This window comes from Castor canadensis, chromosome 15, assembly GCF_047511655.1.
Source record: "Castor canadensis chromosome 15, mCasCan1.hap1v2, whole genome shotgun sequence".
NCBI classification, from domain to species: domain Eukaryota; kingdom Metazoa; phylum Chordata; class Mammalia; order Rodentia; family Castoridae; genus Castor; species Castor canadensis.
In genome coordinates, this window is record NC_133400.1 from 89,947,480 (window position 1) to 89,962,721 (window position 15,242).

Consider the following 15,242-nt stretch of genomic DNA (forward strand, 5'->3'; position numbering starts at 1 on the left):
CAACATCAGTAGTCAACAACACTGCCGTGAGCTTCCTTGCTTTGAGTTCAACTGAACCAGGAGTGGGTTCTCCTATTTATTTCTGTGGTTCAAAAACTATTTCCTCCTGTCGAGTAGATATGATCATTATACATCTGGATACAAGTTACTGGAGTGGTGCTACATTAAAACTGGTGGAGTGTTACTGTTCTGTCTTGATCACCTCACAGCAAATGCTAAACCTGGGCTAAGTAGAATACCCTGTCACCCAATTGACGTTAAGGCCATAATTCAAAGAAAGATCATATAGAGGAATTATGAGAACACATTAAGAAACTTTGTGAGACTGGAAGCAGTTGCCTTCTCTACTGCCAATATTCAGTTAATGAAATGGATCCCATGGAGGCACTGTGGAATTACGGTGGGACAAAAGAAAATACTGAAATAATTTGATTCACTCTTGATAATATATTTTGGCATATACTCGTCAAGATGTTTCAGAAAAGAATATATATGTACTATAATCATCTATTTCTAAAAGAACATACAATTAACTAGATCGGTTAATTATTCTTTTACTTAACATGATCAGATATAGTCTTATGGATTAAAAATAGTCCCCATTTGAGGACTATGAATTGACATGTACTCAAAACCTAAATTATGTACACACAATTTAGGAAGTCACACAGAATTCCTTTTAAAATTTTTTATGAGCAAGCTCACTTTATTTTTAGTTCAAGTACAATAAAAGTTACATGATACTACCAAGAAAATGCTAAAAAATAAAAACCACACTAAAATGTTATTTTTAAAATTCATTTATTCATATGTGCATACATTGTTGGGCCATTTCTCCCCCTTACCCCCTGCCCCCACTTTCTACCCCCCACCCCCCTTGCTTCCAGGTAGAACCTGTTCTGCTCTTATCTCTAATTTTGTTGAAGAGAAAGTATAAGCAATAAAAAGAAAGACAAAGCATTGCTAGTTGAGATAAGGATAGCTATACAGAGAGATTCCTAGCATTGCTTCCATGTACCAAAGTGTTGTATCCCAAGTTGATTCATCTCTCACTGACTGTTTCACTAGTTCCTGATCCCCTTCTCATGTTGACCTCTGTCACTTTAAGGTTTCTGTATTAGTTCCTCTGCAGTGGGGACATCAAATACTATCATGTTTTGGGTTTCTTACCTATCCCCATACCTCCCTTGTGTGCTCTCCTCTTATCATGAGACCCAAATCCAACCACATTGCTGCATTTGTTCTAGATCTAAAGTCTGCATATGAGGGAGAACATATGATTTTTGGTCTTCTGAGCCTGGCTAACCTCACTCAGAATGATGTTCAAGTAAATGTTTCCATTTACTTGCAAATGATCAGATTTCATTCTTCTTCATGGTGGAGTAAAATTCCATTGTGTATAAATACCACATTTTCTTAATCCATTCATCAGTAGTGGGGCATCTTGGCTGTTTCCATAAATTGGCTATTGTGAATAGCACTGCAATAAACATGGATGTGCAAGTGCCTCTGGAGTAACCTGTGTCACATTCTTTTGGGTATATCCCCAGGAGTGGGATTGCTGGATCATATGACAGATCGATGTTTAGATTTTTAAGAAGCCTCCAAATTTTTTTCCAGAGTGGTTGCACTAGTTTGTATTTCCATCAGCAGTGTACGAGGGTTCCTTTTTCCACACATCCGCAACAACACTTGCTGTTTGTGGTGTTTTTAGTGAAGGCTATTGTAACAGGGGTGAGGTGGAATCTTAGTGTGGTTTTCATTTGCATTTCCTTTATGGCCAGAGATGGTGAGCATTTTTTCATATGTTTCTTGGTCACTTGAAATTTTTCTTTCGAGAAAGTTCTGTTTAGTTCAGTTGCCCATTTCTTTCTTAGTTCACTAATTTTGGGAGAGTTTAGTTTTTTGAGTTCCCTGTATATTCTGGTTATCAGTCCTTTGATACACTTTTGGCAAATATTTTCTCCCACTCTGTGGGTGGTCTTTTCAGTTTAGAGACCATTTCTTTTGTTGTGCAGAAGCCTTTTAGTTTTATGAAGTCCCATTTGTCTATACTTTCTTTTAGTTGCTGAGCTGCTGGGGTTCTATTGAGGACGTCCTTGCCTATACCTGTTAGTTCCACAGTGTTTCCTACTCTTTTCTGTACCAACTTTAGAGTTTCGGGTCTGATTTTAAGGTCCTTGATCCATTTTGAGTTGATACTAGTACAGGGTGATAAACATGGATCTAGTTTCAGTTTTTTGCAGACAGATAACCACTTTTCCCAACAACATTTGTTGAAGTGGCGGTCTATTTTCCATCATATGTTTTTGGCACCTTTGTCAAAAATAAGGTAGGCATAGCTGTGTGGATTCATATATGAGTCCTCTATTTTATTCCACTGGTTTTCTTGTCTGATTTTGTGCCAGTACCATGCTGTTTTTATTGCTATTGCTTTGTAATATAGATTGAAGTCAGGTATTGTGATACCTCCAGCATTGTTCTTCTTGCTGAGTATTGCCTTGGCTATTCTCAGTCTGTTTGTGTTTCTAAACGAATTTCAGGGTAGATTTTTCAATCTCTGTGATGAATATCATTGGGATTTTAATGGCAATTGTATTAAACATGTAGATTGCTTTTGGTAATATAGTCATTTTTACTATGTTGATTCTACCAATCCATGAGCACGGGAGATCTCTCCACCTTCTGTAGTTTTCCTCGATCTCTTTCTTCAGGGGTTTGTAGTTCTCCATGTAGAGTTCGTTCACATCCTTTGTTAACTTTACTCCTAGGTATTTGATTTTTTTTGAGGCTGTTGTAAATGGAATTGTTTTCATATATTCTTTCTCAGTTTGTTTGTTATTGATATATAGAAAAGCTAATGGTTTTTGTAAGTTGATTTTGTATCCTGCCACTTTGATGTAGCTGTTAATGGGGTCTAGGAGTTTTTGGGTAGCTTTTTGGGTCTTTGAGGTATAAGATCATATCATCTGCAAATAGGGACATTTTGACAGTTTCTTTACCTATTTGTATTCCTTTTATTTCTTCTTCTTGCTTAATTGCTCTGGCTATGAATTGCAGTACTATGTTGAATAGGAGTGGGAATACTGGGCACCTTTGTCCTGTTCCTGATTTTAGGGGAAATGATTTCAGTTTTTCACCATTAAGTATGATGTTGGCTGTAGGTTTGTCATATATAGCTTTTATAATGTTGAGGTACTTTCCTTCTATTCCTAATTTTCTTAGAGCTTTTCATGAAGTGGTGTTGGATCTTATCAAAGGCTTTTTTTGCATCTATTGAGATGATCAAGTGGTTTTTGTCTTTTCTTCTATTAATGTGCTGTATTATATTTATAGATTTATGTATGTTGAACCACCCCTGCATTCCTGGGATGAAGCCGACTTGGTCGTGCTGAATGATCTTTCTTATGTGTTGTTCAATTTGGTTAGTCATTATTTTATTGAGGATTTTTGCATTGATGTTCATTAAGGAGATTGGCCTATAGTTCTCCTTTTTGGAGGTGTCTTTGTCTGGTTTTGGGATGAGTGTGATACTGGCTTCATAGAATGAGTTGGGCAGTTTTCCTTCCCTTTCTATTTGGTGGAACAGTTTAAGGAGGGTTGGTATTTCTTCTTCATTAAAGGTCTGATAGAATTCAGTAGAGAATCTATCAGGTCCTGCACTTTCCTTTTTTGAGAGTCTCTTTATTGCTGCTTCAGTTTCGTTTTGTGTTACAGATCTATTCAGGTGATTAGTGTCCTCATGGTTCAATTTTGGATGGTCATAAATATCTAGAAATCTGTCCATTTCTTTAAGAGTTCCAAATTTATTAGAATATAGGCCCTCAAGGTAGTCTCTGATGATTTCCTGGAATTCCGTGGTGTTTGTTGTTATCTCCCCTTTTGCATTTGTGATTTGGGTTTTTTCTCTCCTCATTTTAGTCAAGTTTGCCAGCGGTCTGTCAATCTTGCTTATTTTTCCAAAGAACTAACTTTTGTTTCATTGATTCTTTTTATGTTTCTATTTCATTGATTTCAGTTCTTATTTTAATTATTTTTCTCCTTCTGCTTGTTTTGGGCTTTGTTTGTTCTTGTTTTTCTAGGATTTTGAGATATAGCATTAGGTCATTGATTTGAGACCTTTCTGTCTTTTTAATATATGCACTCATGGCTATAAACTTACCTCTCAGGACTGCCTTTGCAGTGTCCCATAGGTTTCGGTAGGTCATGTTTTCATTCTCGTTATTCCAGGAACCTTTTAATTTTCTCTTTTATTTCATCAATGACCCATTGATCATTGAGCAATGTGTTGTTCAGCTTCCAACTGTTTGCATGTTTTTTACTATAGTTTTTATTGTTAAGTTCTAATTTTAATGCAATGTGATCAGATAGAATGCATGGTATTATTTCTGTTTTCTTTTATTTGCTGAGGCTTGCTTTGTGCCCTAAGGTGTGACCAATTTTGGAGAAGGTTCCATGGGCTGCTGAGAAGAATGTATATTGTGCAGAAGTTGGATGAAATATTTTGTAGACATTGGCTAGGTACATTTGATCTATGGTGTGATTTAGATATAGGATTTCTTTATTGATTTTTTTGTTTGGATGACCTATCTATTGGTGATAAGGGGGTATTAAAGTCTCCCACTACCACTGTGTTGGAGTTTATATATGTTTTTAGGTTCTTCAGAATATGTTTGATGAAATTGGGTACATTGATGCTGGGTGCTTATAGGTTGATGATTGCCATTTCCTTTTGGTTATATTTCCCCCTTTATTAGTATGCAAATGTCCTTCTTTATCTCATTTGATCAATGTAAGTTTGAAGTCTACTTTGTCTGAGATAAGTATTGCTACTCCTGTCTGTTTTCAGGGGCCTTTGGCTTGGTAAATCTTCTTCCAGCCTTTCACCCTAAGCCAGTGACTGTTTCTGTCGATGAGATGGGTCTCCTATAAGCACCAGATTGTTGGATCTTCCTTTTTAATCCAGTTTGCCAAATGGTGTCTTTTGATGGGGGAATTAATTCTGTTAAAATTCAGTGTTAGTATTGATAGGTATGTGGTGATTCCTGTCATTTAGTTGTCTTAGTTGTACATGCAGCTAAATCAATGTTACTCTCTACTTTCTTCCCTTTTCTTCTGCTGTGGTTGGTACTGCCTGTCATTTCATGGTTTTGGGTGCTTTCATTTTCTGTGTGCAGGATTCTTTGAAGAATCTTTTGTAGTGTTGGCTTGGTGGTCATATATTGTTTTGGCTTCTGCTTATCATGGAAGACTTTTATTGCTCCATCTGTTTTGAATGGTAGTTTTGCTGGGTAGAGTATCCTAGGGTTGAAGTTATTTTCATTTAGTGCCTGGAAAACCTCAATCCATGCTCTTCTTGCTTTTAATGTTTCTGTTGAGAAATCTGCTGTGATTTTGATGGGTTTACCTTTGTGTGCTGTTTGTTTTTTCTCTCTTACAGCCTTCAATATTCTTCCTCAGGTCTCTGTGTTTGTTGTTTTAATGATAATATGTTGTGGGGTAGTTCTATTTTGGTCAAGTCTGTTTGGTGTCCTGGATGCTTCCTGTACCTGAATCGGGATAGTTTTCTCTAGATTTGGGAAATTTTCTGTTATTATTTTGTTGAATATATTATGCGTTCCTTCTGCTTGCACCTCTTCTCCTTCTTCAATACCCATAATTCTCAGGCTTGGACTTTCGATGGAGTCAGTGAGTTCTTGCATATTCTTTTAACAGGTTTTGAGTTGTTTGTGTAATAGTTCTTCAGTTTTTCCTTTAAGTTCCATTTCATCTTCCAGTTCTGAGATTCTGTCTTCTGCTTGTTCTAGTCTGCTGGATTGGCCTTCCATTGTGTTTTGTATTTCTGTTTCATTTTTTTCTGAGGTTTTCCATATCATGGGTCATTTCCTCTTTAATATTGTCAATTTCCATCCTTAATTCACTTATCTCTTTATTTATTGTGTTCTCTGTTTCACTTTGGTATTTATTTAGGGCTCCTATGAGTTCAGTTATTTGTTTTTGTGTCTTCTCATATTCTTTGTTTTTATTGTCTTGGAATTTCTTGAGTGCCTCCTGTACATTTTGGCTGACCATGTCTAGTAACATCTCCATGAAATGCTCAGTGATTTCTTGCAGGATTTCTTCTTTCAGGATGTTCCTTGTTGACTTCATTGGGTTCCTTGGGCTAGTCTATCTTTGTTTTATTGGGGTCTGGAACTGGGCATCCATTTTCTTCATTTCCCTCTGAATCTTATACTAATTTATTTTTGGGGGAAGAATGGTTTCCAACCCTTTTTCGTCTTCCCATCATTCCACTTACTGCTGTTTCTGCCCCTGTTCTGTATGTAATTTAGTATTAGCTAACTTACAGTAGTTAAAGTAATGAGATCAAGAAAGAAAGAGTAAGAAGAAAAAGAAAAAAAAAGAAAAGAGAACCCAAGAAATCAACAGGGAGAGATGGTATACTAAGCAACAGTGAACTAAACAAGCACTTAGAGAGTAAGAGAAAAAAGAAAAAAGGAAAAAAAGAAAAATGAGAAAAGAAGAAAAAAAGAAAAAATCCTAGGTTCAGGAAAATGAGGTTTTAGTCTTGGTAGTTCTGGTGTTACTCCTTCAGCATCCAGTCTTGGTGTTGGTATTTAAACAGTAGCTCTGATGTTGTCTCACCAGGTGGTGGGGTCAAGAGACAGCTTTGTGAACCACTATCTGCCCTATTTCAGGCAGCAGCTGCCTATCATCAGCTGTCTACTTTTGTAGGCTTTGTTTACTGCAAGTTTGCCCAGAAAGCAGCTCCTTGCATCCTCCTTCCTTCTTCAGTGGAGGAGAAGTGGCAGTGCTTGCCAGCTACTATTGCAGGCTTTGTTTACTAAAAGTTCACTTGAATAGTGGCTCCTTGCTCCCCATCCCTCTGCTATGTGTCCTTTCAGATCCTTGTTTATTATTCAGTTTTTGGTTTTTTTTTTTTTTGCAGGGCAGGGGTCAGTCTGACCAGGGGGCTATGCTGGTTTATCCCACAGGTAGCTGTGGGAGTACCCCATGCTGCTTATTTGCTCACCCATTGGTCTGTGTCTCCCAAGCAGATTTGGAGCCAGCATCTGGTGGTGTAGGAGCCCTCCTCGTTTCTCAGCGTAACATCCTGGAGAAGTTTTGTGCATGCTGAGGGTTTGGGGTGTCAGAGTTTTGCTTCTTCTCAGTGGTTTTCTTTCTGCCAAGTATGGCTTCAGTGTCTCACACTGTCTGCTTTCTCCCTCTAGTCACCATCTTGGATCTCCCTCTTAATGTTAAATACTTCAAATAATACACACACAGTCATTTTTTACACACTCACACACAGTCATTCCAACTCCCCACATGTACTGTCTTAAAGTATTTAAAAACTTGTTTTATGCATCTTTAATAATAAAAAAATTCACATATATTTCCTGTTTACATTTTTAAATACTCAGGAAGGTTTTCAAACCAGAAAGTTTTAAAAAGCTTCTGAAGTTTGCTACTTAGTAGATAACTTAGAGAATAACTGCTGATCTACAATTATGTTCACAGAAAAGCTCCAAACATTTTTGCACTGTTAAGTATAATTTAAATACAATAAATTCATCAATTTTAAGTGTTCAGTTTAATAGTCTGTCAGATGAATGTCATTATGGAAATCACAAGTGTGATCAGATACAAAAAAGAGATATGACAAAATGTCTTCACTTACTCTTTTGTGCTGAATCTCCTAACCTATACTTGACCACAGGCAACCACTAATCTGCTTCTATCACTTGTTTTCATTTTATGAAGTATCCAGGAATAAGGATTATGTGCCAAGGAAAGCTGTAGCCAGTGAGCAGAACCAGCCCAGGAGAAAGGCCATGTGAGCTACAGCATCAGTCTTGTCAAATCCATACACCCAAGAAAAGTACAGGGCTGGTATGAAGATAGATCAGTAAGACCTAGTATCTAATTTCTAATAATTTCATTGAAAAGGAAATCTTCCTAAATTATTAAAGGCCAATAGAAAATAACCATTTCACTTAACATTTTGTCTTTTAACAAATGTACCTTATATTCATTATTTAAATTTGGTGGACAAGCCATCTTAGTATGTTTGATTCTACTACTGAGTTGGAGAGTTTATAAAGAGCAAATATTTATTTATTACTAGTATACAGTCTGGGACATGTAATTTTCAGTGGCTAAATCTAGCTTTGTCACTAAGTGGCTGAATGTAGAAGGGCAAGAGACCCTGCAAAAGAGAGAGAGCAAGAGGTGGGACTCATACACTGAACTCCTTTTTTATTTTTTAGTTAAGGCTAGATTACTTTTATAATTTTATTTTATCATTTTTAGAATTACTTACATGTGTATACATTAGTGAACTACTTTTATTATTGGCATTGATTTAATCATGAGGGTGGAGCTCTCATGATGTAGACATTTTTCCTTAGAGTCCTTCTCCCAATATTTGCATTTGGGATGAAGCTGCCCTCACAAGGATTGTTGGAGGGCTCACATTCACACTACATCATTTCTCCCAACACCCTCTATCATGTATTTTTCACATGGAAAATGTTTTCTTTCTTGCTCAATAGCCATAAAATCATAGCTTAGTTAAGCACAAACTCAAAATTCCCAAGTCCAGTATCTCATCTGAATGAGGTATGGATGAGAATCAAATCAAGATTTATTTTAAGGCAAATTCCTTTCCAGTGGTGAGACTGTGAAATCAATTGTCATTTGTTAATGGAATGTGTTCCATAATACAGTGGTGGGAGACACAGGACAAACTTTCCCATTCCATCATGGAGAGATAGGGTAGGGAAATAGGTAAATGGTTCCAAGTAAATCTTAAACTCTACAGGGAAAACTCCATGTCTTGATTTGGGAATTAAATTTCCCCTTAAAATTCATGTGTTGAAAGCCTGGTACCCAATGTAATGTTCAAAGGTGGGTCTTTGGGAAGTGAATGGATTTAGAGGTTTCTAACTTAAACAATGATAGTCTATTGATCAACTTGTACTTTGATAATGTTATTGGAATGTGGTGGAAACTGTAAGGTAAGAATGTCATCAGAGGATTTATAAGGGGCTCCAATAGATTCCTAGTGTCCATGCAAATTCATGGGTACTTGAGATCCGCAAATGTGAAAAGTATTTCAAGGTGTCTCACAAGGAGTCTCAACAAAGTAGTTTTAGCAATACTGTATTTTAGTGTAACAGGATAGAGTAGGGGAAAATTAAAAGAGAAGTGAAAAAGGACATCTGCAAGAAGTACAACATTGGTCCTTTCCTGGGATCTTTAAGCTCTAAGGTGGGGAAATACATATCATCAAGTGAAAGTCTAGCAGCCCTAATCAGTAGCTAATGGTTACTAGTGTTCAAGATGGGTGCTGTTTATTATTGTAAAATATGGAGATGTTATCCAGAACCACCCAAAACACAGAACAATAGGTGAACTTTAGGACTTCCTCTTGCCAGACAAGCCTTTTCCTCTATAGATTCAGGGATTCTTGTAGCTTGTGAACATCGCAAAGAGGAAAACAGAAGCAGTTAGCTCCTTTGTTTCCCTCTTCCTGTAACTTAACTTGTAAAGGAGATGGGAGGGGTCTAGCCTCTCTGGCTTTTCAGACATTGTTCCAATGTCTGAGTCTGGAACCGTAAGAATTTATTAAAAGAATATAATTTCCTTTTCTCCTCATCTATGTGTCTTGCCTCAGGACTTATTAGAAGTATGTAGGTCACTGTTGGTGTGCTCTTGAAGAATATACATGAAGAGTATTCTGAAGCCTGTAGCCTCTGGTCCTTCCCGTCTTTCTTTCTGCTTCCTGGCAGCCATGAAGTGAACAGTTGTCCTCTGTTATCCATTTCTGCTGCAATGTGTCTCTCTTGCCATAGGCCTAAAAGCAATGGAGTGAGCTGACCATATACTGAAACCTCTGAAACTGGAGGTTTCAGATCTTTTCTGTCCTAAGTTTTTTTCAGATAGCTTGTTATAGTGAACAAGCACCTACATAGATAATTGGTATCAAGAAGTAGGCTTGGTTTCGTTATTGTGGCTGTACCTAGTGGTTCATAGGCCTTTGGAACTGGTTTGCAGTAGTTTGGAAAACTCTAGAGAAGCAGACTTGAGAAGGCTTACAATGTCGCAAGTGGAACTTAATGGATGATTCTTGGGGGTTGGGAGGCCTCCAAAGATCAGAATGAGGAAAGGAATGTGGACAGTAAATATTGGTAATAACATTTCAGATGGGAATGGGAACTCCCCTAAGAACTGGATTAGAGTCTGTTACATTCTGGCAAAGAGTTTGTCTGCATTTTCTCTATGCTGTGAGACTTTATGGGAAGCTGAGTTTAAAGATGACAGACTAATTCATCTGATGGAGTAAATTTCAAGGCATCAGAGCATTCAAGCTGTTGCATAGGTATTGTTAGCTGCTTTTAGCCAGATATGTGGTTAAGAATTATGTTAGAAATATCAGGGTGCTGTTGCAATCACAAATAAGACATGTGCTCAAAAGTTGATGGGCAAGGCAAAATTGACTTCTCAAGAAGGGTGTCCCTCAGATCTAAGTCAGACAAGCAAGCACACTAGGTGGAAGAACCTCCTCAATTTTTATCCCTAAGGCAGGACTTCCTCTTTGCTCTAATGAGAGGAGCTCAGGTCACAGTCTTTGCAATTGACTAAGGTTGAGGTTTTGGGGAGAGTATAGGGGAAGCAGCAGACATGAAAGGAGAGCATGGATACAAAATGTAATTTGGTTGGATTAACAATTTTTTCTGGGAAAACTAAGGCCTGAAATGACTGTTTGATCTGAAATGGCAGCACCAAGTATATAATTAACCCATTAGTCAAGAAGGCTTGGAGAAGAGATTCCTTTGGACAATGGCTACCTTAAAACTAGAATTCTGAGTTTAGGATATTTGATGACAAACAATTTTCTGTTGAAGACAGAAACATAATCCCTGACTCTGAGATTAAGAGTCTCATGCTCTACCAACTGAGCTATCCCTTTGACTGAAATGGCGCAATTTAGTTGACTCTCACAATTTCCCCCTCCCTTTTTAACTATAATTCTTTAAAATTTTTTTAATATGAATCGGATTTTTTGTTTAGCAGTGTATAATAGGAGAAGATTATATTGATATGAAACAGGGGTTTGTTTGGTGAGGACTGTTTTAATTAATTATTGAATCAGGTCTCTCACATACAGAATAATACAGCATCTTACTGTGGTCATTACTCCTAGTACAACACTTAGCAGTGTAGTGATACTATTTTTTAAACCATTTTTTTATCCAGTTAGTGAATGGGTTATCGATTTCTGAATTTTCTATTAATCCATATGCCAGTATAGTTAACCCTTGTAAGGCTTTTGTGACGGTGCAATCAAGGGGCAGTGTTACTGGGGATAAAAATATAGCATTGGCCACCAATCATAACACAGACGCCCCCTTTTCTGTTAAAGTCATATCTAAGGCCAACATCTCATGTCGTTTTCTCATGACATCTGACTAGTGGTGTCTAATTGTTTTACTATTCCTTTAACAGCATCTCTGGTATAATTCACAAACCTCTGTTGATTATAATAGATATAATTAATCCAGTCTACATTTTATTTATTGTGGACTACCAGAACAGAACTGATTTAAAACCTGCTGCTATTTGTTTTTTAGCCTTGAATTCGTTAGGGACTCCCCAAAGATCTCTCATGGCATATGTATAGATGTGTGGGTCAAACGATCCACCTGGAGTTTGTCTGTTTGTACCTCTTTTTTTTTGTTTAGAAAATTGAAAAGCTTGACAGTATCCTTGCCAATGTATTGCTTGGAGGGAGAGCAGAGCAAGATGTCATTTACGTACTGAATAACGGTGCTCTTTGGGACCTTGAATTGTCATAGATCCTTGGCTAAAGCTTGTAGGGTCGGATGCTGGGACTACCATCCATCATTCTTCCTCTGCAGTGACTGAGACCAGGGCTATCTTGACTCTGGTCTAGTGGATCCAATCTCATTTCATGGTCTGGAGTGCTGTCTCAGTGGTGAGCAGCACTTGGAAAGGTCCTTCCCAGGTGGGCTCTAGTGTATCTTCCTTCTAAGATTGATCAAGATATGGCCTCCAGGTGGATGATGATGTGCTGAAAACTCAAGGGGTGGAGTTGAACCAAAAGACCTCGTCTTTGGTTTCTATAGTAAGACGGTCAGAAGTCCTTCCTAGGTAAGGCATTCCATATAACAGTTCATATGGAGAAAGCCCAATATCCTTCCTAGGGGATGTTCTGATTTGGAGAAGTGCAATAGGAAGGCATTTGGTCCAAGGAAATTTTGTTTTTAATATTAGTTTGGTTATCTGTGTTTATATTTTACTTTTTTAAAAATTGGGGTCATTAAATCCTTCTTCTTTTACTCTAGAAATGAATAGTTTATCAGATGAGAGCTGTGGGCCAGGAGGGTGAAATGCTAATGAGGAGCGAGCTGTTCTGTTCGGGAGCCAATTAAAAATGCTGTCTTGTTTAATTTAGATCCTAACTCTAGATTTGTTAAGGGCTCTTGGTGGCATCCCTTAAAATAAAAGAGCCTAGACTCTTTCTCAAAGGACATAAGAGGGATCACATATTATTTCTCCTTTTAATTTTGCCTTTAGAGTAAATGAATTTTAAACAAGTTACAATGTTTGTTTAAACATAGATATACTTTATGAGTGACCAATATTTAATCCTTAATTAAATGGAACTGTTTTTAATTATATGGGAACATATATTTAGAGAACTTATGTACATTTAACAAAGACAGTAACAAGTAGCATCACAGCTACACCAGTGTCCTACATATGATAATTAAAATTTTTACCTTTGTAGTGGGATTAAAACTTTTTGGCCAAGTAAGATACTAACAGATGTGCAACATTAACAAAAATTAAAAGTTTTAGACCTCTTACAAATTAGGAGACAGTTCCAGTGTCCCTATATAGACTTTTTTAAATTGAAAAGTGATGGTTACTTTGTATTAAACTTATATAGCATTTAAGTGAAGTTTACACATACAGCCCGTACATTTTTAGTGTTTTAAGCATATTAAAATCACTGAAAAGCTAAATACTTAAATAAACTGATCTAGTTAAGGATTAGTTTCCAAAATAATCAAAAGCCCAATGGAGTTACTAAAACACAAGCAATTACTTATCTGAAAAAAATGAAGTCTTTCCTATAAGCCAGTTTTTAGCAGTTACTAAGAGCAGAATATTTTCTAAAGACAAGATAATTAGGTGTTAGCTTTATAACAACTTATATTTTGACTTTAGGAAATCCTTTAAAAAACTCTTAAATTGCAGTCAACTTAATCATACCCATAACTCCTTCCATGATACACTTTTAAAACTTTATACAGTGTTCTGAACCTTCTGATAGTTTGTCCTTATCCCTCGTTTTATTTTTGAAACAATCATTTAAGACAAACCTTCTCTTTCAAAATCCTTTCTCATCTAAAAGCACTTTCTTTTTCTCTTTAATATTTTTTTAAAATATTTTTGAGTGGGAGCAGTTATAGTTCTCCTTCACCAGCAGACGGCACAGTTGGTCTCTTTTTGACTGACTGGACTATTCTCTTGGGAGTCTTCCTCTTTGGAACTGAATTTTTGTTGCCTGTCCCTTAACTCTGGCTGTGTGTTTCCCCAGGAAAAAGAATCAACTAACTTTGTTGGCAGTTTCTTGCATTTTACCCATATACTTAGGAGAATATTCAACTCTCAGAATTGGAAGTTTCTTGTATTCTACTCAAAGTGCTTTCTACATCTTGGGAGTCAACACTTGCTTTGTGTCCAGTACAGGTCCCAGCTACACCCACACAGCCCCAGATGTCCTGACCAGCAAGGTAGTACTCGACTTTCCACCTTGGTCTATGCATGGAAGTTACCTGGATCCCCAGGGTGTTTGTGTGAGCTCTTTTTCTCGTGTTGCTGATCAGCTTTTGTTTTGGGGGTCTGTTGTCAGCCTCAGAAGTTGCAAATTCCTCCCAATCCTGAGGCCACCACAAATGGGGCAGTGAAACATATCTCCTCTAATGAGGGGATCTCCATGACACTCCCGTGTGATAACACAAGGTCCTTGTATGGGCCATTAAAAATTGTTAGAAATATTGGAGTACTGCCATGATCATAAATGTCTCAATGTGTTCAAAAGTTGAAAGGGCAAGGCAAAATTTATTTCTGCAGAAGGGTGTGCCTCTGATCTAAGTCAGACATCAAGCACACTGGGTGAAAGAAACACCTTGGTTTTTATCCCTAACACAGGATTGCCCCTTTGCTAATGAGGGGAGCTCAGTTTCACAGTCTTCATAATTGACTATGATTGATCTTTAGGAAAGGGCATAGAGAAAGAGCAGACATTATTGGAGAGCATGGATATGAAACTTAATATGGTTGGTGTACTCAAACACAAAGGGGTGACCCAAGAGGCAGGAATTCTATGATTCTAGGGAAACTGAAGACTGAAAGACTGTTTGACCTGAAATGGCAGCACTAAGTATAAAATTAACCCATTAGTTAAGGGGACCTTGGAGCAGAGATTCCATTGGACAATGATTACCTTAAAGCTAGCACTTTGAGTTTAGGACATCTGACAATGAACAATTCTCTGTTAAAGGCAGAACCTTTATCCCTGACTCTAAGATTAAGAGTCTCATGCTCTACCATCTGAGCTAGCCCTTTGACAGAAAAGACCCAATTTAGTTGACTCTCACAACTTGGTAGCAAAAAGAACAGATAATATTTAAAAACTTGTAGTTTAGCAAGAAAAGCTTTATGTTTAAATCTGGAGTTGAGGAATGTACAGTTACTGAAGATATTAATGCCATTAAAAAGAAGCCAAGTTCTTTTCTTCAGGATAATTAGAAAGATTCCTTGAGGGCATCTCAGAAATTGACCAGACCACCACTTATTGCAAGCTTAAGGATGTAAAGATGTAAACTCATTTGAAAGCCTTTGCTTTGAGAGTAGAGTTCCAGGTCTCCTTGCTCAAACAAGGTGGACTAGAGAAGTATTTCCCCATGGTCAACTACCTAGGCACTCAGAAACCTTTGCAACAATGGTCAAAAGTGGGTGGCTTATTGTTGAGAGAGAGGCAGTCCTTGGGGTCAAACATGTGATGCTGATTTTGTAGACTTGAAAGGGATTTGAGGTCATGGAAGCATCCATCCAGAACTTAAAGGAAGGTATTGGAGGCCAAGTAATGCATGGGCTGCCCATGAGAGGGTGATGTGTAAAGCTGTGAGAGTGAAGCTAAAGCT